The 24,268-nt window shown below is 37.9% G+C and overlaps 1 protein-coding gene across 3 annotated transcripts in view; it reads left to right on the top strand.

The window, feature by feature from the left end:
* TAFA2 (TAFA chemokine like family member 2) overlaps positions 1–24,268 on the top strand; it is a 189,052-nt gene that overhangs the window by 49,959 nt on the left and 114,825 nt on the right. The window contains exon 2 of one of the 3 annotated variants that reach the window (XR_010027604.1): positions 19,356–19,414. The exons of the other annotated variants lie outside the window; for them this stretch is intronic. The gene's annotated coding sequence lies outside the window, so the exon portion shown is untranslated. The remainder of the gene's footprint in view (positions 1–19,355; positions 19,415–24,268) is intronic. 3 annotated transcript variants of the gene reach the window in all.

The raw sequence follows: 24,268 nt of genomic DNA on the forward strand, positions 1-24,268 counted from the left end.
AACAATGACTTGTGCACCCTCAGCCACCTTGCTGACAGGAAGCAGGAGAGGCCCAAAGATTTGATGCTGTGTCAGCTCTGCTCAGCAGCACCTAAAACATCTCTATGGTGCAACACTCTTTTCAGCACAAATCCAAAACACAGACCTGTACTAGCTGCTGTGGGGAAATGTAACTCTATCCCAGCCAAATCCAGCCCACATGTGTATGACTGGATTTTCTCAGCTTTATTCTCTAGAAATTTTGGCACAATTTGAATTCTTTATAAATGTGCCTGGCATTTAGGGATACCTGATAAACATAGTGCAGGTGCCCTGCTCCAGCTGCTGCACATCAGCATTTCATAGTAGTCTCATCTGGGACTCTGGACATAGGAATGATCTTACTTGAAACTTCTGAAGGTGTGTGCTGTGTGTAGAGCCATGCATTATAAGTGTGACACTTCTGAAGGTCCCCTGTGGCCCTACTCTCCGTGCTGTTTATTTGTGTACAGGGGTTCTGATTGCCCTGTGCACGAGAGCATGTGCTTTACAGTGCACACGCTTTCCAGCCTGGTGGATTCTGTACATGGAGGCTGGTTTGGTTCCCATGGAGACCTCAGACTTTGTTGTCAAGTTTGAGGGTCATATTCAAGGAATAAAACTGTGATTTTTTTCAGTTTTGTCTTTAACTTAGAGGGGCATAGCAGTCCTGCTAGCTGGGTGCTCTGGTGAACAATGGAGTTTTCAAATAAGTTGTATTCAACATAGCTTGTACATTTATGTCTGTAGCTGAATCATTCCTTCTGGTCAGCACCTTTCAGACACTTGATCCCCTTTCACAACATAAAACAAACCTTTCTTTTATGGTAATAGAAAGCATTATCTTTTCCCTTCTTAGCCTGCCCTAAGTGACCTGTGATTTTCGTGACCTAGAAAAGAAATACTGAAATGAAAATATAATTCTATAAAGAGTTAATGTGCTGTATATTCATTACTATTTTTTGTAGAAGTTATTCTCACTTCATTAGCTTGCTCTCCCCTTACATCCATTTTTATAAGAATTACTATGAAGCCAGAATTTGATTAGTCTTACCTTTGTCAATTCAAGTTATTAATGATTAGTTAATTCTCTCAAGGAATCTATTTTTACTGTGTCAGTATTCATTTTAAGCCATTGAATCTCATTTTATGTTTAAACATTTTTAGTACATACTTTTCAATTATGTAGTCACAGTAGAGTAAAAAAAAATATTAAATACTTCCTTACAGGTGACTTGTGAAGCAGAAATTATTTATGTCTGATTTTCACAGCTCTAAATATATTGCCTAATGTTACACAGTGTATATGATGCAACTCACAAGCAAAATTATTCTTCTATTCTAGTTTTAGCTTTGAATATCACTTCTGTACAGGAACAGAAATAAGTGACTTCTTACTTAAAAAGAAGCTCATTATTTCTTCACTAGTAAGGGGTGTGAAAAGCTATTAAGGTGATTTTCTTGTTGATAATCTAAGTCTTGTCAACATTTTCTCAGCTCTTCATAGTGTTTGAAGAAACCTTTTCCTTCCAAAATTTGCAGATAAGACTACCAATTGTATGCACAGAATGACCTGACCTGCTAGATAAAAATAAATGTACTATTCTAAAAATGACTGTAAATGTAAATATAAAGCCATGAGTACGTGATGTAGGACAAAGAAAATGGGACGCTTGCTGCTTGGGTTGTCTTTTTCTTACATTCTTGTGAAACTACAGTAAGCTAGAATAAGCAAGTAGTGTGTGCTTTTTGGAAGTTTTAGACTGCCCTATTTGCACTTTTTATGCTGTACGTGGATGTTGGGAAGAGAGAAAAATAGAGTTTCCTACAGAATGTGCGTGAGGATGTGCGTCAGGTCTCCAGGGAGTGTTTGCACGGCTGTACAAACAAACTGCATATTCTGCAGAGGGACTGTGACTCATGTCTGAGGGGGATATTTTCTTACTAAGCCTTTTCAGTGCAGCACAGAAATTCCAGGAGTGTCTCATGAGGATACCGTGCAGATGAGAGCAGTTGGAAGTGCCTGTGCTCGCCCCATTAGAGTAGCCATCTGCCGGCCCTTTGAGAGAAGGTGCAGTTGCATAGGAAGTATAATGAGGTCTGCAAAAGTCTGTGGAAGGGCCACTACCTCTTAGGCAGCCGGACTGAGTAAAAGATGTGGAGACAGAGCTCATGATGCCCCAGAAGCACCATCCTCTGCCCTTTCTCTTGTGGCTTTGAAATCTCACCAGAGCTGAAAGCTCCAACTAGGACTCTCTAGCGACATTGTTTAAGAGCGCACAGCTCTCGAGCTCCCTCAGTTGGCTCTGTGTCATTTTTTAAAAATCTCACACAGACAAATTAAATGCATACTTTTAGTTGCTGACTTGCAGGATCAGACCATGAAAGGTTGCATGTTGTTTTAGGAGATTGTCTACTTGCTGGTATTGTTAAAAATACTTGTTTTCCACCAGTTTTTCAGGGCTTCTCACATCCCTTCCAGGAGGTGGATGCTCACAATTCCACCTCATAATTTTTTAGGAATTTATCCATGTAAAAATTGTATTGCAGGGAAGATTTGCTGGTCTGGAGAGGAGTGACTTTGTAAGTGTTCTCCAGACACAGAGAGTATCATTACTGCTTGGGCTCAGAGGCTGCTAATATTTCCACTGCTTGTGGACTGTTGATGTCAGATTTTTGTATAGACTAGCCAAATTAACACAATTCCCTTCTTGCCACAGTGGCACTCCAAGTTCCTAGCTAGTTTTCTGTACCTAGTTTTCTGCACTTTTTTTGCTATTCACATGCATTGTATCTAGTATGACATTTCTTCCATTTTGTCATATTAAACACTAGTTTGTTATCCTGCTAGATTCCCTGTACAAAGTAGTACTTTTGCTGGAATATTTGTTATAGTTTAGTGGTAAGATGTTTTTAAATTTTTGGTGGTATTTTTGTAAATCCATTAACTACATCTAGGCAAACTTACATTGTGTTGCCACTTTTTGACAGCATGGTGCTAAAACTACTGAAACTGGATTGATTGTTTCTGAAGAGTGGTTCCATTACTTAACTGGGCTCTGGAGATTAGATATACTGAATGGCAACTTCTTTCTTTTCTTTCTTAATTCATTTCTGTTTCATGGTTAAATAGACTATGTGCTATTGAATGAATTCAGATTGTCTAAGTATTCCCAACATGCTTTTTATCAATAGTTATGCTCTATAAAGTTATCACTGCTTTTTAACTGCTTCATCACTTTCTTCCTGGTTATTAGTTTGAATAAAGTTGTTCCATGTTCAGGATTTTTCTTGATTTTTGTCTCCTTTGTAGTTGTCTTTGTTTGTCTCCCCTAGTCATATTAAAAAAAAATCCCCTTTCTTAAGGACTAAATAATTTGATTGTAATTCTCTCTGTCAATTTCTTTTGTGGCTGTTTCACAACTGTGCAAAGCATTGCATATAAATCACTAGTTCCCATTTTCGGCAAGGTTTTTTTTAATCTACAAACCTGCAATCAATCTCTCTGAAGCCAAACTGGCCTTCTTGAACTCTTATAGAATAAAATCCTGCCCCAGTTGAATTCAGTGGGAATTTTGTCATTCATGTCAATTACTTCAATGCTTCACTCACAGTTAACAAACATTAGGTTTTAATTATAATGCCTTTTAGGCACCTCCAGCAATCTTCCTGCTTTATGGCTTTTAATTACTTCCCAGTGAGCACACTATTTACTCCTCCTAATTCCAGTCAGCTTGGGTTTTTTGTTTTTGAAGCATTTTTTTTCTCATTGCTTGTCAGTACACAAGAGAAGGATGGCACCTTTGAAAAACAGAAATATAGCCAAAAGGGAATTAAGGTAAATGTTAAGCATTAATCATTCTCTAAAGGCAAAAAACCTATTAATTTTGATGGGCTTTATAGGAAACATGGACTTCTGCATGCCATCCAATGATGGAAAACAGTTTTGCAGTACACAATTATCCCATCTCAAGCACAAAGTTGTAGTGTGTTTAAGAGTAAAGGAAGGAAAAAAACTCCAATTGCCTGTGGCACACCTTGTGGTCCTATGATAAGGAATTTGTAAGATTTTTTTGTCTGAGAGATTACACAGAAACAAAAATTATTGACAGTGATTGCATATCAGAGAAAGATGTACTGAATTTATGATCATCTGCTGTTTATCAATTTGTTGATAACAATATCATGTTTTCTGAAGTACTGTGCTTTCTAGTCTTTATTGGCTTGCTTCTTTTGTACCTTTTGAATAGCAATTTTGCTAACTGCATTTGTATAAAAGTGTCATATGTCCAAGGAATTAATGATCACACAGACTGTTAATGAAATAAACCTGAATCACTCCTGTGAATTTTCTCATGGCTGGTCTACAGATCTGAAGTTGTAGATTTATTAAGCTACTAAGATAAGCAATGATGATTTTCTGTGTTTATCTGTGTGTCTCATGATCATATATGGCTTTGTTCTTACATGGGATGATATCTGCTATTTGCTTCAGGTTGTGTAACACCTCGATGAATAAGGGCTGATCCTACTCATTTCTGTATGCTCTGACCTTCAAATTTGCTCCCTCATTACATGAGACAGTATTCTATTGGGTCCTGAAAAGGACAGTAGTAATGGTGCCAAATTCCTTTGAGCAAGATGTTCTACAAAGAAACAGAACTACCGGAAAACACAACGTGGTACCATTACTTACTGGTTTTATGGTATGTCTTGGAAAATGTAACTGGTAAATAGCATCTGGGGAGGAGCTCTGTGTGCATCTGCAGGCTGCTGAAAGGGAGATCCTCTTACTGGTCTACTTAAGTGCACGAGTTTCTTTCGTGGTGGCAGCACATGAAGTGAAATACCACATCATCGATCAAATGCTGAACATGTGAGACTTAAAGTGCCAATATGTTTCTTCAGGAGTAGTATTAAATAAAATTCCTAAGAGCAGAGGAGGAGAATATAGTGCCTATAAATGTCTAAGCAGGAGTAAATGGTATTATCTTGTAGTCAGATAATAAGTCTAGTAGTCCAGTGGGGTGATGTTCTTGTTAGAGAACTGATCCCTTTCAAAAGGTTTTGTCAGGATCAATCCCAAAGAACTGAGGTGCTATCTACATTCAGCATATATTTTTCAGACTTCTGAATACAGCAAAGTAATTATTGAAAAAAGAGTTCTTGTATAATAGTGAAAACAACTATCCTCTTTTGTAATTATTTTATCGCTCAGAAGTATTGCTGATGACTAGAATCCCACTGTATGCAGCCATCCTATTGCCATGTCTACCCTTACCCTGTTCTGACTGCACAGTGGAAGTAGATAAGAAATACTCTGGTCATTCAGTCTAAAAATAGTTTTGACAACTATTTCACCTCACAACAAGGAGGTGAAGATGGCTAGCTTAGTAGTGGGGAGGGCAAGAGGCATTCACATTTGTTTCTTACCAAGACTGATACTGCCATGGTAATTAATTTTTTAAACAAAAAAAAACCAAAAACCCTTTTGTTTACAGAATTTTGACTTTGAGAGTCTTGAGCCATCTATCAATCACTTTGCCTCTTAAGTACTAAAACATCAATATCGATATTCTGAACTTTGTGCTTTCTCTTTGATGTCTTTTCTGATTGGTAACACTATCTAAGTCCTCTCAGTTGAAGTCATTCAGCAGTAAAATACAGAATTAGGTCATTGAAGAATTTGTAGATAGTGAAATAGTGTAGATAGAATTTGTAGATTTTCTGAAAATTAAATAGCATTATTTTTTATTTACCATAATATTGGTAACAATAACTTAACCTCTTCATCCCTCTTTTCAAAATGTAGGAAAGATGGTCCTAGTTTGCTTGAGGCCAATTTCCTGGAACTGAGACTGCTCAGAAGTTTGAGCAAAATATAATAGCAAAGAGATATATATTAAATATAACAGCAATGTTAGCATTGTGGGAACTGATGCTGCTCTTTGAGAGAGGTCCAAACCTTTTCTGATGACAGAACAGGCAGCTACTAGCACTGGCTCTTTCATTGTAGTTGTAGTGACATTGGAGGTGGATTTAGAGCAGATACTTCTTTTGGTAATGAATTTTATTGAGCAGTTGCCTTATCCCTGCCTCTTACATTCTGTCTGGATTTTTTTGCCATCCGCACAAGAAGAATAATCAAGAGGAGCTTGGACTGTGCTGCTGTGATAGGAACTTACTGCTGCTCTGTGTTCTTTTGTGGAAAGGATGTTTTTTCCATCATGGTGCCAGCATGGAGAATGGGACCAAATCCCAAAAAGTCTTGTTTGCTTTGAAAGGGATTTTTTTTCTGAAGTGTTTCTCATACTGCTTCTCTGTAACGGGAAAAAATGTCTTGTAAAGAAAAGGACACCCCCCCTTGAAAAAGCCACTAATGCAGCAAAACTCCATCCTGACTGAAAATGGTAATGTACTTCCTATGTACTTAGCTATAGCTTGTGCTGACTGCTTTGGGAAAACAGTTGTGAGGCTTTGAAATTCCAATGTTTGCTTCTTCTGTGATCTTTCAGTTATCTGCCTTGCTGTAAGGCAAGCTGCAGATCCACTGTTCTGAAAAGATGTGTTTGGGCTTGGGAGAAATGGGAGAAATCTTAGAGCCTCTGGATATTCTTTGCTTTAAAGAAGTCATCTGATCCTCCATCACCACGTGGTGGGGGCTGTGTTCTGCAAAGGAGAAGCAAGGGGGGGATTCTAGAGCAGTAACTTGTTACTCACAGGTTTTGTATGCACTTTTAGAGTTTAGGCTAACTGACTTTGTTTCCTTCTCAGTCCTGAGGATTTCAGAATACGTTCTAATTAAAGAATTGACTAGAAATAGTTTTTAAGAGTGAAGGAAAAATATTTATCTGTTGTAAAGAAGGAATTTGTTATACAGACGTGAGATAGGGCAGGTATAAACTAACACTGTCATTAAGTCTAATCCCCTGTAATCACTGTGAATTATTACAATTATTACAACAGATGTCTTTTTCAGGGGTTCAAACAAGAGCTGCCTCATAGAATCTGATGTTTAGAGAACATCTGCTGCACAAATAGTCACACATCCATAACAAAGTGATTCCTACTGCTCTGTGACAAATGCTAAGACAAGACAAAAGTAGTGAAAGGCCAAAAAGAGACAACTACAATGTCACAGTAAAGCAAATAAGAGAGATTGAGAGACACGGGCATGTCCTATATCTCTGAGATGTCGAGGATTTATCCAGCTACAACTCAATCTCAAGAGGCAATCAAAAGTCCGGTGATCCCCACTGGATTTGATTCTTCTGAAGGAGAAGTTGTTCATTCTGATGTGAAACTGGAGAGTCATTTCAAGTTCCAGTGTGACAGCAGCATCCATGATACTGGATCCTGTCTTTCTTGCTTTACCAGTAATGGGGTAAATTCCAATGCTTCAGAGAAAACCAATGTAAATTAAGCTGTCTGTTAAAAGGAATTGGAAGCCTAAGTATCACAAGAGAAGGACCCAGCTCCTGTGATGTGCAGGGTTTTAACTTACCAGCATCTCTCTGCTAATATAGCATCCATCTTCATTAGTGTGAGCTATCTGTGGTTGAAAGCTGTCAGAATTACCTAGCAGCACAATTTCATTTGAGAAATTACTAGTATCAACTCTTCATACTGTTGTTCCAAGTCTACATCTTTGTTAATGAAATGAGAAAACTTGTTGGTAAGGTCAGCACTTCAGTTTGCTTATAAATTGTTTGCATTTTTTCCTGAAGCTTGTGAAGCTATATGCACTAAATTCTGCTTGTAGAAATGTATTTTCAAGAAATGACCTAGAAGAATATTTTGAAAGAAAGAGTCCCATCTACCCTTGTTTCTTGGCCTGATGAGATGGGACACCACTGCCAACATGTAATTCCATGTATTGCATGTAATTTGACATAATTCTTGGTTCAATATCCAGTTTTTCTTTTGCATGGTGTCATAGTTTAGCAATGGTATTCTCCAGTTTGGTGCTCTCACTGAGGCTCTCTAAAACACGTCCCTCCTGCTTGCTCCCCCTCTCCCTTCTGCTGTTGGGCTGGAGAGGAGAGTTGGAGGCACCGAAGATGAACGTCAGGTGTTGGGGTAAGAACAATTTACTGGAAACAGCAATGAGATAAAAAACCAAACAGCAACAGCAACAGTCATAATGACAGGAAGGTACAAGAAAGAGCTGAACAATTCACACAGAAACGCCCCCAGGAACAGACAATAGCTGACTGTGCCCTCTGCCACGCTATGTAGACCCAGAAGAGCCCTTCTCCATGGAAGAGAATCCCTTCCCCCTACCACTGGCAATGGCAGAGTGGTCTAGAATAACTTCTGGGTCCTACCCATACCCCCTTCTGGCTACTGCAAAAGTTAACTCATTCCTGGCCAGAACCAGGATACTTGGAGGGAAAATAATATATTAAAAGACAGTCCTAATTTATCCATTAAGATTATACTTTGAGAATGGTTTCTTGTAAAGCATATACTAGGGAGCATATTTAAAATTAAAATAGACGGTTCCACGACCAGATGCAGGCCTCTGTACCATTCTGTTATCTGAATAAAAACTAGTAAGTCCTAAACCTGTATTCAGAATCTAGGATTTATTTCTGTTTGTCAAATTAGCAAAAGAAAGTTTCAATGATGACAGCAAATCATAGAACCATAGGATAAAATCATTAAGGTTGGAAAAAAGTCCCAGGATTGAGTCCAGCTTTGCACCATCACCACCCTGCCAAATAGATCATAGCACTAAGTGCCATGTCCAGTCATTTCTTCAGCACTACCAGGGACAGTGAGTCCAGGACCTCCTGGAGCAGTCCATTCCAATGCTTGACAACCCATTCCATGAAGAAATTCTTCCCAATGTCCAATCTGAACCTCCCCTAAGGGCATTTCCTCCTGTCCCATTGCTAGCTGCCTGGGAGAAGCGGCTCAGCCCCACCTCACTACCACTTCCTTTCAGGTACTTGTCAAGAGCAATAAGGTCTCCCCTGAGCCTCCCTTTTCCCAAGATAACCAATCCCAGTCACTTCTCATAGGACTGGCTCTCTAGACTCTTTACCAGCCTTGCTGCCTTCTTTGAACATGCTCCAGCACCTCAGTGTCTTTTGTGAAGTGAGGAGTCCAGAACTGGATGCAGCACTTGCGGCGTGGCCTCACCCGTGCCAATGAGGGGGGATCGTGCTGCAGTGAGGTGGCAACTTCTTCCTGTGCTGTACCTAGAAATGACAGCTGAGGTGGTTAAAAATTAAAGGCAAATGTTTGTTCAGGTCCTCAGATGATATTCTGGTGTAGGAATAGGAGTTACACTGATGTAAGGTCTCTTATAGGATTTAGGAATAGCTGTAATTAGTAAGACTAATTAATTATCTGTTCGGTTCCTTTTTCAGTAATGGGAGCTAATCAGGTGTTTTGTGTGTGTTTTTTAGTGTTTGTGATCTTGTTTCTTGTCATATTAATGCCACTCTTTAGTCGGAAGCAAACATTAATTAGTGCATAATTTAAAGTAGGAGAAGCAGAGGCTTGGGTGGTTAATCAATTTTTAGCAGAGGATTTTATCTAGAGCTGTTTATGGGATTTCCCAGTTGTGAATCTTTATGTAGTATATTTTTACTCTCATCTCAGTTGATGCTGTATTTAAAGTGTCCATGAAGAATTATTCTGATGTATCTAGAAGTCTCACCAAGGGTGCATGGGAGTGCACAGAAGCTTTAAGGACAGTTAATGCTGAATTTACAGAGCATTACTTACTTACTATTGTCCATTACTTACTTATTACTTACTTACTCTTGTCCAGTTTCAGAAGGAGTCATACCCCTCAGTGATTTTATGGTCCCCAAAGAAATAGTGTTGCCTAGCGTACTAAAAAATTACTTAGGAAAATGTTTCCTCACAGATTTTTAGAAGGGGGAGAATTTCCTTGTCTTTCCTTCTTAAAGCATGATTCTACAACTAACCCATTAGTCATACTGACAAGGCTGTTGCAGGAAAGATGGCCCCAGGTGCTACTGTTTCATCTGTCAGCATGAGAGAGAAGTGCTCCTGGTTTCTGTTTGTGTGATGAGTTTGTGCATCCTGGGGCCATGGTGGGCAGGTAGGCATGGAGCAGCCATGTGCCCTGTGAGCTGTGCAAGCAGGGTTACAGCCAGCACATTAAGGGAAGGGGTTATCTGCCTCTTTTCAGCATCTAGATACTGCATTTGGTTTTGGGCCCCTGGTGGGAGAAGACTTCAATGAACTTCAGTGAGCTCACCTGTGAGAAGATGGGGGAGCTGGGGAAGGATGTTCAGCCTAGAAAAAAGATGACTTCAAGGGGACTTCACAGAAGTCCCCCCACCCAACACCTAGGGGTATGTCAGCTTGAGACAGGCATTTCACAGTGTGGGAGGAAAAGGAAAAGTTACAACATGAAGTGTTCAGATTGGATTTAAGGAAAGGCTGTTGCTGTGAGAACCATCAGGCTGTGAAGCAGGTTGCTTGGACAGCCTCTGTGGTATCCATCCTTCTTTGCTCCCAACAAAGTCACTGAAAAGCAGTCTGTGGTTTGTTTTTTCACCTGTCAAACACTGCCAGTGGCTTCACTCCCTGAGAAATTCATAGGGCTGTTTCTTTTCCTTGGGGAACTGAATGTCACCATTTAACGAGAAGAAGTGCAAGGTGGAAATGGTTTCATTAGAGGGTGTTAAATTTTATAGTTCCTTCATCACATGTGTCACATTAATAGGAAGAAAGTGTTTTAAATGGTTGACTTTAATTAGGAGAACGGAGAAGTCTGCCAACAACAATAATCCATTTTTGGTGACCAAGTGTTTAAGTAATTTAGATGTTATTCCATTTATTCTTAATTATGTTTTCATTTATAGAAGTGTAATCTATTTAGAAAAATACCAGTGCTAATGCTTCACAGAGCACAAATTATGTTGCAGAATATTTAAAACAATTTTTTCATCTAGTATTTCCTTTTTGCTATTACACTCTGTAATGCTTTTAGTGTCATTTGATACATCTGGTCATAAAGTGTCACCTTGCTGTTAGTTTTACCATTTGGTAAGTGTTTGCATCTGGTTCAAAGGCTCCTTTTTGCAGTCTCTATATTACTGCCAAGCTGAGACCTTGATCAGCATAAAGCTACAGGAATGCCAATTAATGCTTTTGTCATCTCAAGGGCTGATTATTGTAATTCACTCTTTTAGGGACTTTCAGCCCACACTGTTAGGAAATTGCAGCTGACTCATTATGCTGCCATGAGGATTCTCTTCAAAATGAGATTATATGAATTTATTATTAAATTTAAAAAATACTGTTTGTAGAAAAATTAATATTAATTATTATATTACAGTGCACCAGGCTGCCCAGGGAAGTGTGTGAGTCACCATTCCTGGAGGCATTTAAAAGATGTAGATGGGGCACTTAGGGATGTAGTTTAGTGGTGGAGTTGGCAGTATTGGGTTAATGGTTGGATATAATGATCTTAAAGGTCTTTTCCAATTTAAATGAGTCGATGGTTCTATGTATTAGGGAGATATTAAGCTGTTATTATTATAAGCCTGTCATGTGAGTAATCATTTTATAGTTTCTATATATCATCCAATTTACTGAGCTGTCTTGAGGAAGTCTATTAATATTTGTGCATCATCAAGACAGTAAATTATCCATGGATATTCCCCAAGCTGAACATTTGTTGTTGTTCAGTCACTGTGGAAATGCATTGTGTTTACTTGAACATCTGAATTGCAGGTTTTCTACTCCTATTTTTAATTGACAAGTGTATAACACAGGCTTGGATGAGTATTCTTGAAAGCTAATTAATCACAGATATTGAAACTGACCAAATGACAGTCCAGATTTTATGATAGATTTGATATTAGCACATAGAAGATGTAAAAATGTTGTTTTTACTATTTTTCATAGCTATTTTAAATGATGACAGAAAAAAAGAAATAATTCTCTTTCTATTTAGCAGATCTTTTTTTCAGTATTATATAGGTGAAAAAAAAAAGGTTTTTAACTTTCCTAAGCAGAATAATCAGAGTGATTTTATCAATATGGGTAATAGTGCTAATGTGTTTTGCATGCCAGTCAGTTCTGTCTCATTAGCAACCTTATGTTAGTAAAGTCTTTTTTCCCTCTAAGAGGAAGCCTGAACATCTAAAAAGTAATTTTGAAAGGTTGGTTTCAAAGGAAAAGCAGCTTACACCTTATATTACAAAGCCTAAATGAAAGCTTTCCATTCTGATAGACTCTTGGGTACCTATTTTTTGGTCTACAGCAACATACAGGCTTTGGAAAGGCTCAGGAAATTCACTCCAGTGAATCCATGGGATCAAACATATTTCTGAGAGTTCTGATTTTAGCCTGGGATATAGTATTCCATTTCAGTCTACTATGCCTCCAGAAAGCATCTTTCCAATGCATTCTTTTGCTATTTGAAACATGTGATGTTCTTGAACAAAGAAAAGAATGCACAGGCAGATGGTCTCCAGAACATGGGAGCTGAGACTTGGTTTGTGTTGAATAACTGTTATCTAGCCTTTTATTCACCAGCCCCAGACTACATAAAATGAGGAACTAACAGAAAATGTTAGCTGTTTTTCAAGTCTGTTTTCTGCTGAAGAGAGAAGGAATAATGTAGAAGCTGGTGTGTCATAAAATGAGACCCAGAGAAAGGGCCCAGGCTCAGATCCACGCTCAGGTGAATGTGCTGTACAGGTTTCTCTCTGGGTTAAAGCTCTTAGACCAGCTAAAGGATTTTCTGCATGAGATGCCAAAGTAGCCAAGAAGGACTCTAGAATATTTCCTTTTTGCAGTCCGATTTCTAACCTTGTAGTGAATTGCCTTGTTAAAATAAACATGTTCTATTTTGCAGTAAGAGTCTTTGTTAGGCTGGTGAGATGGGATATATTCCCTCTCCAGGAGTAATTGCTATAAGTGAGCAGAATATATAGGCTGTTTCATGTGGATATATGCTGCAGGGAGCTTGGGGCTGGGAAGCATCCCCTTGCTGAGTGAGCTGGGGTAGCTGAGCCTGGCTGCAGGGCAGAGCTCTGTTGCTGTTTGTCCTGTGAGAAGCTGGCAGCAGAGACAAACCCCGAAACACTGCAGTGAGAAAGTCAGAGTAACTTACTTCAAACCAGATAATCCTCCCAACACAATAGAAGGATTTTCTTCTTTTTCTGTATGATTTATATAAAACTTACTGCAGAAAGCAAAAAGGCTCCTTGGAGGGCCCTTTGCCTAGGTGTTTGATACTACAATGATAGCCTGCATTTATATTTCTGGGCTGTAAATTCTTTAGGGTGGACATCAAATTATTTACATTTAGTTGAGTGCTGTGTGCTTTTCCTGGAGTTTAATCATATTTGTAAGAAATCATCTCTTCACTAGGGAAACAACCTATCTTTCAGCCAAGTTAATGTGGAGTTTGGCCTATATAAGAATGGTGGGATTTGAAATGAGGACGTCCTGTTTTGGTGAATGTCAAGATTCATTATCATGGATTTATGATATGCATTATTGATTTCAAATCCACCTTTGTCATTAGCTCCTTTGGGAGGTTAGTGCCTTTTAATGTGCTTGTTTTATATTTTCTAATTTAACAGCATTAGAAATCATGAGAGTTGAAATAAAGAAATTCCTACCTGCCAGCATCTTGGAACACCACCCCCCCTCCCTTTTTTTTTTCCATTTAAGCAACAGTTAAAAAGGGCAGAATTGAAATTAAAGGAGTTTCTACACAATATTTTGCTTATAAGCTTGGGAAGCAACAGCCTCAAGTCTTCAGTAAACCTATCAGATTTTAAATAATTTATATTGCTGAAATTGGTTAATGTTCTGTGAAAAATTAGGAAAAATTGATATTATTCCAAATATCTGATATATTTTATTTATTACTAAATATTTCTTAATTTTCTTCCTTTATTTTTTAAATGTGATGCAAGAAAGGTAACTTTTTAGCTGGAGTGCTGTGGTGATTCTTGGTGAGAAGATTTGGGGAATTTCCCCCACAAGAAAAGTTTAGGCAGTTTAGGATAATAAATTGCTTTATGGATATATACAAGACAATAATTGTAGAACTAGTTGAAACTTGTCTCCTTAAACTGACAATTTGAAGGTCTGTTTAAATAAACTCTTCTTTCAAGTGGTATTTCTCTCTACTGGCTGACTTGCTAAGCTTCCCAAGCAGCACTTGAGTTCATTAGGCAGCGCTGTGTGTTTGCAGTGCCAAAAGCTGCGGTGTGACTCCTGCTGACGGCGGTGGCGGATCAGGACGTGAGGCAGCCACAGGGGACTGTGGCCATTCACCATTCTGGAGCAGATCTAACCTCGTGCTCTTCAGTCCTGGTAGAGCTCCTGTGCTGCAGCTTATTGTGTGGAATGGAGGAGGTGGGACTTTGCTTTGATATGCTGAATCTCACTGCTCTAAATATTGGAAAAAATGCATGGGGAATTACAGTGACAAAAGAGGTATGCTTGCAGCCGCATAATTGCAACAAAATCCCTCTTCAGTTTCCACAGCATCAGTGATGCTGAGAATTCACTTTTGTACTGATAAAGATGTTTCTCAGTGCGAAAAAGGGTTAGAATAGTAGATAATGGGTAACTGCCCCTTGTTGTGGAGAACCCAGTTGATGAGGGCTGGTTCTCTAAGCTGAGGGAGCTAGTGTGGCCTGTTTTCTTTTCCACAGTCCTCTGTCTCACTAAGAGATTGTTCTTTCATCCTCTTAATACAGAATAATTATTTTATTTTTTATTGTGTAGTCATTGGTGCTGTTGTAGATCTGATAGGAGTCTGTTGTGTTTCACTCACACTATTGTGTTTAAATTAATTTAGAACATATTCAGACATCTAGAAAGGTGTAGCATGCAGCAGTGGGCTTCTTAAACAGAGGCACTTCCAGAATATGTTATATGAGACTGATAATATTCAGCTGTTACTTCTCAGTGTCAGACAGCATTTTGTTCTAAAATAATTGGTTTTTAATCTTTGTGAAAAAGTAGGTCACTTCTCAGGGACTGGCAAAAGCAGACAAGCTGGATCTCTCATTGTTCCAGTGTTGGAACACCGCTGTTCAAGGAAGGGGTCTGATGTTTTCCATTTCACTTGAAGCTGTTGCATTTTGGGGTATGCAGGTAGTATAGCTGCTTTTGCAGCTATATTAAGGCTAGAACATGACAGGAGCAGTCCATGTTTATAAGACAGCCTGGTTAATTTTATTTATTTTGCCTTGGATTTGGGATAATAGTGCTGTACAATTCTGTTTATTGTAATATTATATTTTAATTGATATAAAGCACCTTTTTATAGTAAATAAAGTTATTGTTCCTCTGATGCTCTTCAAATATTCCTGTATCAAGAGTATACAGCTTTGAGAGATCTTCAAAGTTAAACATAACATTTCATTGCTATTGAAGTATGAAATAAAAGCTACTAAAGTGTTGAAAAACTTTGTAGTGTTTTCTACTAGACAAAACTGTCATTTGTACATCAGTGTCCTTGAAGCAATGCATTTTTGCATCCATTTGTTATAAACTAGGATCTGCAGCTGAGCCATGGCAGCCCAAGGGCTATGAATGTTGTTGGACACTATACATGAGGCAGTGGGGGTAGGAAATCTGGAACTTTAATGGGATTGAATTTTTTTTTTTTTGCAGTACAAAACCCCCCACGTTGATATGTAAGAATAGGATTGTGATGAAGAGCTAAAAATGAAAATTAACATAAAATATTCCTATGGCTAAAGTTCTGGTGCTACAGGGTCATGGCTGTATCATGACTCTTTTTCTAGGACCAGAGCTTCAAAATTTCTCACATACCTTTTCTAAGATGATCCCAGTGCTATCGGATCTGTATTTGTCTATTTTAAGGTTTATTTTAGAAGATGTAGACAGGAGTATCTCTGAGAGTGTTCCTGGAGAAAATTATAAGCTAATTACAAGCTAATAAGCTAGTAAGCTAATTATAAGATAATAATTATAAGTGAATATTTTGGGGTGTAGATCAGACATAATGTCAGAACCTCCTGCCAGGTTTTCTTTTTAGAAAAGACTTTGATGAATACTCGTGTCTTTGTTTATCTACAAGAAAGCATTCAGGAACACAGGAGGGTTAATTCTATCAGTTTTCTTGGATTCACTAGTACTCTGTTTTTTAAAATAAGTACTTCTAAAAAATGAGTTGTACATCGACTCTTCTAACTGCTCAGTAATTCATTGATTAGTCATATGAGATCTATCAAAACTGCAATGTGGGAAATATTAGGAAGGCAGAGTTTCTGAGTTATTTGTCCATTATTAGCAGTTGTACAACAATTTGGGATGACGTTTCTATAAATACCTTAAAAATGAATGAAGAGAATCCAAAGAAACAGTTTTTAAACAGAGCAATATAGCATACTGCTGTTTGAACAGAGGAAAAATCCAAGACAAGGAAGACAGATAAGCCTTACCACAAACTTAATAAGACTTTGGATCAAACCCACCCCAATGAGAGCTCTGAAGTCGTTATTGTAGAAATCACTCTAAATCATATTGTGAGTGTTAAATCACTCCCAGCTTTTCATTTACTCTCCTGGGACCAGCAGCATCCAGGGATTTGATTTTGTTTGAAATATTTTTGGGACTGCGGCTATAACTTTTGTATAATTCTTAAATCTTACATCATGAAATATCTGATGCCTCATAAAAGTCTAGAGATCTAATGATTAGAAAAATTCTGCTATCAAAACAAGAAACACCTGTTCAAAATATTTGTTTGGCAGAGTCTATGAAAATTTTTTTCTTCTAAGTACTTACTGCACTTTGTGAAGCAAATACCTGTAATCCAATGGATAAAATAAATTTTCCAAGCATATACTAAAACATGCATGAAATATGCATGGTATGAGAAAATTTCAGGATTGTATTATTTATTTGTGATTTTACTTTCTAAGGAACTCATGTACTACACATTTGGAAATCTGAATCCTATGTTTGGAGTCTTATCTTTGTAACCCCTGAAATCCTTCATTTGCCTTATCTTTCTGTGCAAGTATGAGGCTCATGTGGAAGAAGTTCTCATCTGAACTGAAGAAAGTTGTCATCTGAGCAGAGGGTATAGGGATGGTCACAGTGTGTTTCTGGTATTTACTAGGTGGTTAGCTTTCTTGTATAGAATAATTGTGTTCCAAATACAGTTCTGACTGATTTTTAGTAATTTAGAGTTCTTAACTCTTGTCTTGGAACACTTAAATCTTTGGCCAAATATATCCTTGAAATTGGGCCATCTTAAAGGGAATGGCTGCTTTCCCTGTTTTTTGACCACTCAGCTGTAAAACAGGAACATTTTCCTTCCTTATTAGAAGAAGGGATGTGAGAGCACATCATTATTAGTTACAGCATAATGCTTAACAAAAAAGTGATGTAATCATACTAATCAGCAAATTAGTAAGACCTGTTCATTAAAGCTGAGTTCCAACATTTCAAATGCATAATCCCATGTGTGACTGTCACAGCTCTGCTCTCTGTGCCTTGTACTGAGCTACTGGATTTGGGCAGTCAGTTAAAATTCATCCATGAGCACTGCTTCATGCAAATCAGCTGCCCTGGGTCAGCTCAGCCTGGGCTTCCTTGGAGAATGGAAACCTGTGGAACTGCAGAAACAGGACAGAAGGTCCTGCCTACTTGGTAACACCCCTCCAGCTTCTCTGCATCAGGGAACCTTTTGAATCAGAGGTTGCATCTTTGTGTTGGATAGACAGTGATAATTTTCTTGCATGAGCTCATCTAACTTAACCCATATAAACTTTAGATACCAGTGTATCCTGTGACAGTGATTGCTATATTATCTGTCCAAACATTTCTATTTGTATTTCTTTCTAACTTTGTCTGTTTTCACCTTATACTTAGTATAAGTAGTATTCATTATTTATTATGAAAAAACAATGAATAATTATTTCCTTTTCACTTTTCCATGCTACTGCAAGCCCATCATTTTTATATTCTCGTGGTTATTTTTCACAAAATAATGCATTTAATTCCCACTTTCAATTTCTCTGGAGAGAACAGAATGTTCAGGAACTATAGAATACTGTCCTGTTAAGCTGCACAACTTTTTGACAGAACAGAGGAAAATGCAATTTTAATATTTCAGTAGCTGAAAGGAGGTAGTTCAAAGAGTGTAGTCAAACAATGATGAGAATGTGTTGACAGTGCATGAAATCTTTGATGTGGATTCCTTTATAAAATAAAATGACTTTTTGGGGCTGCAAGGATGGCTGCTAAAAACTCCAGTTATAAGCCCTCGTGAGAAAATAAGAAAGTCCTTCTGGTTTTAGCATTTCTCCTCAGCTGAAAGTATGATTGATGATTTTTAAAGAACATCTTGTAGAGCAAAGCACCATAACGGAGGCTATCTAACAGATGCTGGTAATCAGTACTGTGTTTTTATATTCATTTATTCACTCTTTGTAGGAAATTAAAATAGATTAATGGGAGGGTTTTTTTTTTTAGAAGAAGGGAGTAGAATTCAGGAAACAGAACTGTCAAAATTTGTACTTACATGATGTGGTTGTGTAATGTTTGTCTAAGAAGAGAAGAGTACTACAACCTTTTTCTGTGCCCCACTATAGAATGTTTATCTGTAGAGTGCAAGCAATGGACTTCTTATTTGTTACACACACCTGAGGCACAAAGAAGGAGTGAAAGTGTTAAACTGGATTCCATCTTATAGACACAGCTCTGCTCAGGTTTAATCATTCTGTGTGCTGTAAGAACATGAGAAAATAGCCTGCCTTGAAAAATTTGAGGCTAAGTACTCTGCAATTCATGAGAGAGGAACAGAGGCACTGAAATCTGCTGCTCACTGAGGCCCTGGATGAGGTCTGCCTTGCTGCGGAGATCGTGGCCTGCACAGAACCTTCCCAGTAGGCTCTGAAGGGACACTCAAGTGCTTCCTGTCTTCCCAGCTACTCATGCTGAGAAGAAATCCTTTATTGTGAAGAGCAATAAAGCTGTTTTCTATAAATAATCTTAAAAATCCTCTCGTCATTTGGCTGGCGGTCACGGTAAAGACGGAATCAATCCCCATCCCAATCAGATTGTTTCTGACACTTAACAGTCCCCATCCCAATCAGATTGTTTCTGACACTTAACAGTCCCCATCCCAATCAGATTGTTTCTGACACTTAACAGTTGATGGACATTGTTTTTCCTTTCACAGACAGTGAAGTGCTCAAATGATGAGCTCTTCTTTACTAAAATAAATAGGTCAGACACTTGAAAGCTCTTTTATGAAAAAGAAACACTTGTTAATAAAATATCTGGGAGATGATTGCGGTCTTTGATTTGAGGTTATATTTATATTTATTCTCTAGATGAAGAACTATGCTGAATGACTTCCTAATCCTCTGGGAACAGCTCCGTGGAAACAAAAGTAAGATGTGGGGATGGACAGATCTTTTTAAAGGATCTGATATTCTGTATGGAACTTGTGAGAAGCATCCTTGAAATATGGTCACACACAAGATTTCACAGCTTAGCAGCCAACAAATTCATGCCCTTCCAACTCCAAATAGGAAATAACTGCCTGAGAAATAATCATGAGTGCTCAAAGAAAGTGCTCTTTGGAAAATAGCACAGGTTTTGTTTTGCCTACAGGAGGTACCCACCAGGAGTGTGTAAGAATGGTACTACAATCTCAAGTGTGATATTTGAGTAGTAGTCTCTTTTAAATACAAGGACTTGTTCACCTAAAGTTTTGTTAAAATCTCTATAATTTAACTAAGATGCCATGTCCATTACATAATCATTATTTTGTTGGCACCTGCTTGGTTTTTGCCCGTAAATGTTACTTAACATCTCTAGGATATGAAGGAAATGCTTAGAAATTTTTGCACAGTGTCAAGCATTTGTATCATAACGCAATTGGAAGATTAGGTATTGATGGTAGATATATGATCTACCTTTGTTAACATTATATTTGAGTGTTTAAACATCTTTATACTGTAAGGTGATTACTTGTCTTACTGTCTTACTGTGCCTTCCAGTTTTATGGATGGTGTCTCTGTATAGGAAGACTGACTGGGTCCCCTAAGATCCTGTAGGAAACCTGTAGAAGTTTAGAGAATGGAGGCAGACTCTTCTAGTCCATTCACTAGACTCCCATTTCTTGCTGTCTGACATCTTTGATGCTCAAGACAAAGGAAACATAGCTGTTCCAGACTACTTTGCTGTACTGAAATTAACTTACAGGGAAGGATTCATAATATGATTCATAATATTTTTAACATTGTGCAGATGTTAAAAATATAAGCTTAAAGATTTCTGTATCTCTTGTTCATAAGGACGCAAATAGTTTTGCTTTTGATAAAAAAATTCAGAGACACAAATACAGAACTGCTTCTTTTCAAGCATGCAAACTAGCATCAGGTATCCAGTACTTCTGAAAATTTCAGTAGTGAATTATCTGCAGGAAAAGGACATCTCATAAGCTGACAATCCAGGTAACTGGAAATGGATTTCAGAAATCTCTTGCTGAAGGGGTACTGAGCAATCCTTGGATAGAGGAAATGGAAATTCTTTGAAAGATCTGTATTTCTGTGAAGACTGGTGTTTAGAAGGGGGTAGTACCCTTCAGGTAATGCTTTCCCAGCAAAGATGGAGAGGCTGAGAAAAGTGTGTGTGCAGTAATGTGTGACAGAGAGAGACAAATTTTTAGGTGCAGAGTACACTTAAAAAAACATCACAGCTGTTCTGTCAGATATGACAAAATTATATAATACCTATTTTGAAGAAAGTTTATGGCTCTTAGGATCATAGAGTCACAGGTAATTCAGGTTGGAAGAGTCCTTAGGTAGTCCTTAGCCCGGGTGGCTGCAAGGGTTCTTCTTTCCCAGGAAAAGTGCTTTACATCTCTCCTCTTTGGATGTGAAGAAGATCCTTGACTCACCTGTCAGCCAATTTCTCCAGCCCACCTGGGTCTCACTGGATGGCAGGCCTACCTTCAGCATATCAGCTGGCCCTGCCCCTTGGTGGCACCTGCAGACCTGAAGAGAGTGCATGCCAGTACATCCTCCAAGTGCCTAATAAAGGGGGTCAGCAGGACAGGTCCAACATCACTCCTCACTGGCCTGCAGACAAAGTGTGACCCATTGGCCATTACTGTCAGAGGCCTATCATCCCAGCAATCCTTTACACCCCTGGATATCCATCCCTACAGAGTGTAAAGTCCTAATATTTATAAAGGAACACTGTGGTAAACAACGTTGAAGGCCTTCCTAAAGTTGCGGTGAATGACATTCACTGGTCTACCAGCGAATATTTTTCTTTAGTTATATTTTCTTCATTCTTAATGGAATTTTAATTGGGAAACAAAGCTATGATGGAGTTATTATGCACATCTGGGCAGAGAGAGGCCAGAAGGAGAGAGAACACAGTGAAGGGCAGCTCCTTTTGCCAACAGTTCAGTGAGTTCTGTTCTCTGTCTGCTTCAGTTCAGTTGGAGAAACCACCTGTGGGTAACAGCACACAGCACTTCCATATGTACTTAACCGTTGTGCAGATGTTAAAAATATAAGCTTAAGGGTTGTGCAAATATTAACTCATTCTAATGTGTCTTGTTACCCCGTTGAATCCAACATTAATGTTAGGAATGGCCAAAGAATCTGTTCAGTGCATGTATGTGCAGAAGACCCGGGAGTAGCATTGCAACCTTTTAGAGCTGTGAATCGGATTGTAAAAGTGCTGAAGTTGTGGTAGAATAGAGAGAACACACACCTAGGACACTGATTTGCTACAAGACTACAGGGATCATCATAGAGCAGACATAACCTGCAGCTGAGGAATTCAGTAGCTTGTCTATAGATGGTGTGATTTTTTTAGTAGCAACTGATACCAAATCAATTCTCTTGGCATATGCTTGAGGAGATAACCTGCAAGAGTAACCCCAACTTTTAAAAAAGTTGTTCTATTAAAACCAAGTACAATAATATTTTTCCTGGACTATTGCACTTCTATAAAATAACATACAGAAATTTTAAATAGAACATGGATTTATTTCAAATAAAAAGTAGTCATTGTGTAGCATTGTCTATGCCACAGTCTATTGGGATTTCAAAGACAGCTTTCGTTCTGTACCAAGAATTTTCTTACCAGAAAAAGTGAACCATTGAACACTTCCCCAAATATTAAATCCTTCCAAAACAGGATCTATTCAAAATACAGTAATATGACTCCAAATTCTATGATATTTAACCTATGCAGACTCTTAAAGATAACATGAAAGGGAATAATCTGAAGGAAGGGATTGTGGCTGATGATTCATGTGATGACCTAGGTTGTGCTGAAAGAAGTGAAGAGTGAATTTCTCTTTTTACCCTTCTATTTGAGAATGAAAATGGATGATACTTACAAGAATTGGAACAGGATAAGAAGAGAAAAGTGACTTGGTGAAAGGGGTTTGGTTTATAGCATTGGAACTTGGAGATCTCTGCTTAATGAACAGCAGTGCTGCCTTAGTGTCAGTATACATCACTTCATGCTACATTGGGAAAATATTTGAGATTTCCTCAAAGTTGTGTGCAGTCCTCCATTATTAGGCATAATTTTTATTTTTCTCTGTGCTGTTTTTGTCACATGATGTTGATTTCCTGGCTTAAGATGAGTTTTCCATTCAAAATGTCAGTTTTTATGTATAAGTGCTCTCCCAAAGTGGTGTGAGGTGGTTGTTAAAGAGCAGTGGCTTTGCTTGGAGAATGTGGTCTTTGCCACACTTGGCTAAATACTTGGTTCCTGTGTTACTCTTCACAGGTGACTGTGCATTGTTACATGTAATGATATCTTAATTTTATCACAGGTAATGTGGTTTGAAAGGGAAAATGAAACAAAAAGTTGTACTCCTGCTTAGTTAGCCTGCTGTGAAATTCTAGCTTTCTGGGATGGAGACATGTTAAGAGTGGAATTAAAATGTATATCCTCTGGGTAGTGTGATAGTGGCATTTGGAAACTGGTGTGCTGGAAGGGTTAGTGCTTATTAACTGGAAATATTCTGTATGTCTGTATTGCTGAAAGGAAAAATGCTGAAGTAGTGAGTAGATTTCTTTTCATTGTGACTGAAATAAAGAACATGAAGAAAAAATTTAATGTAGTTTAATATATGTGTAGAAAATTGTCTTGGTGGTGTGCAGGCAGTACTTTACAGTAATTGTAGTATAACTAGGAGAATATTAATGCATGCTGCTTTGACCTACTATCAGTCATTGTGATTTGAATATAATTTGCATAATACTTTGCATATTAGTAACATACTACTCATTAGATTTTATACTGCTAGGATGGTGGATTAGCAACATTATTGTAGTAGCATTGTTCCAACAAAAGGGATCAACTTCTATGTTTCTCTTTTTTCTTACTATTTTCCAAAGTAATTTATAACAACGTTTTTAGAATATTAATATTATTTTCATCAGGATTAGTAATAAATCCTGGATGGCCATGTTAATACTACCTACCAGTTCCCTGTTAGCTTCTTATTTGTATTTATACTACCTTATTTAAGCATTCCTAAACAGTTTTTTATTTGTGATAAAAGCTATGTACTTTCACTATGACTTTTAAAATGTTTAGCATATTTAACAGTGACAACAGAGAGCTTAAATGCAGTGGTTAAAACCAAAAGCTGGACATAAAAGCTATTGATTTGATATAAATAGTTAAAATTATTAGAAAAATATTTCACTACAGGTGTATTAAAAAATGTTATGAAAACTTGTGACTTGATTGGCAGCCATCATTGCTAGCAGAGAAGGCTTCCAGGATGGAAAGTTTGTCTAGTGTGTGTCTACAGTGATTCAAAGTGCATAGGACTCGGATCACAGGCAAAACCAGACAGGGAACTTGTCAAATAAGGTCAGTTATTTTTGGTTAGGAAGAAAACTTGTCTGTTTGTATGCATTTCCCAGAGAAATTGTAGCAGTTCCAGTGCATTATTGGAACATGTTGATTATTCCCTGTCTAATACTTTTATTTGACCTCATGCATTTAGATTTTTTAGAGATATGTTAGAGGTAGACACTGTATAAAAATCCAGAATGGCTACTACTCTCTTTCACCCTCAGTGTGAATTATCACTATCAGGTTCTTTCTTCCTAACTGCAAATGAATTCAATGTACAATAAATGTGAATTCCACTGGCCCATAGTAAAATTCTTGGTGGTGCCAGGAAACTGTATCAAGTTCATAGAACATATATGCTCTATGTTCTGAATTAGGTTTTTTGTCAGTGGAAAGA

The sequence above is a fragment of the Melospiza melodia genome, chromosome 4 (genome assembly GCF_035770615.1).
Source record: "Melospiza melodia melodia isolate bMelMel2 chromosome 4, bMelMel2.pri, whole genome shotgun sequence".
Taxonomy (NCBI): Eukaryota; Metazoa; Chordata; class Aves; order Passeriformes; family Passerellidae; genus Melospiza; species Melospiza melodia.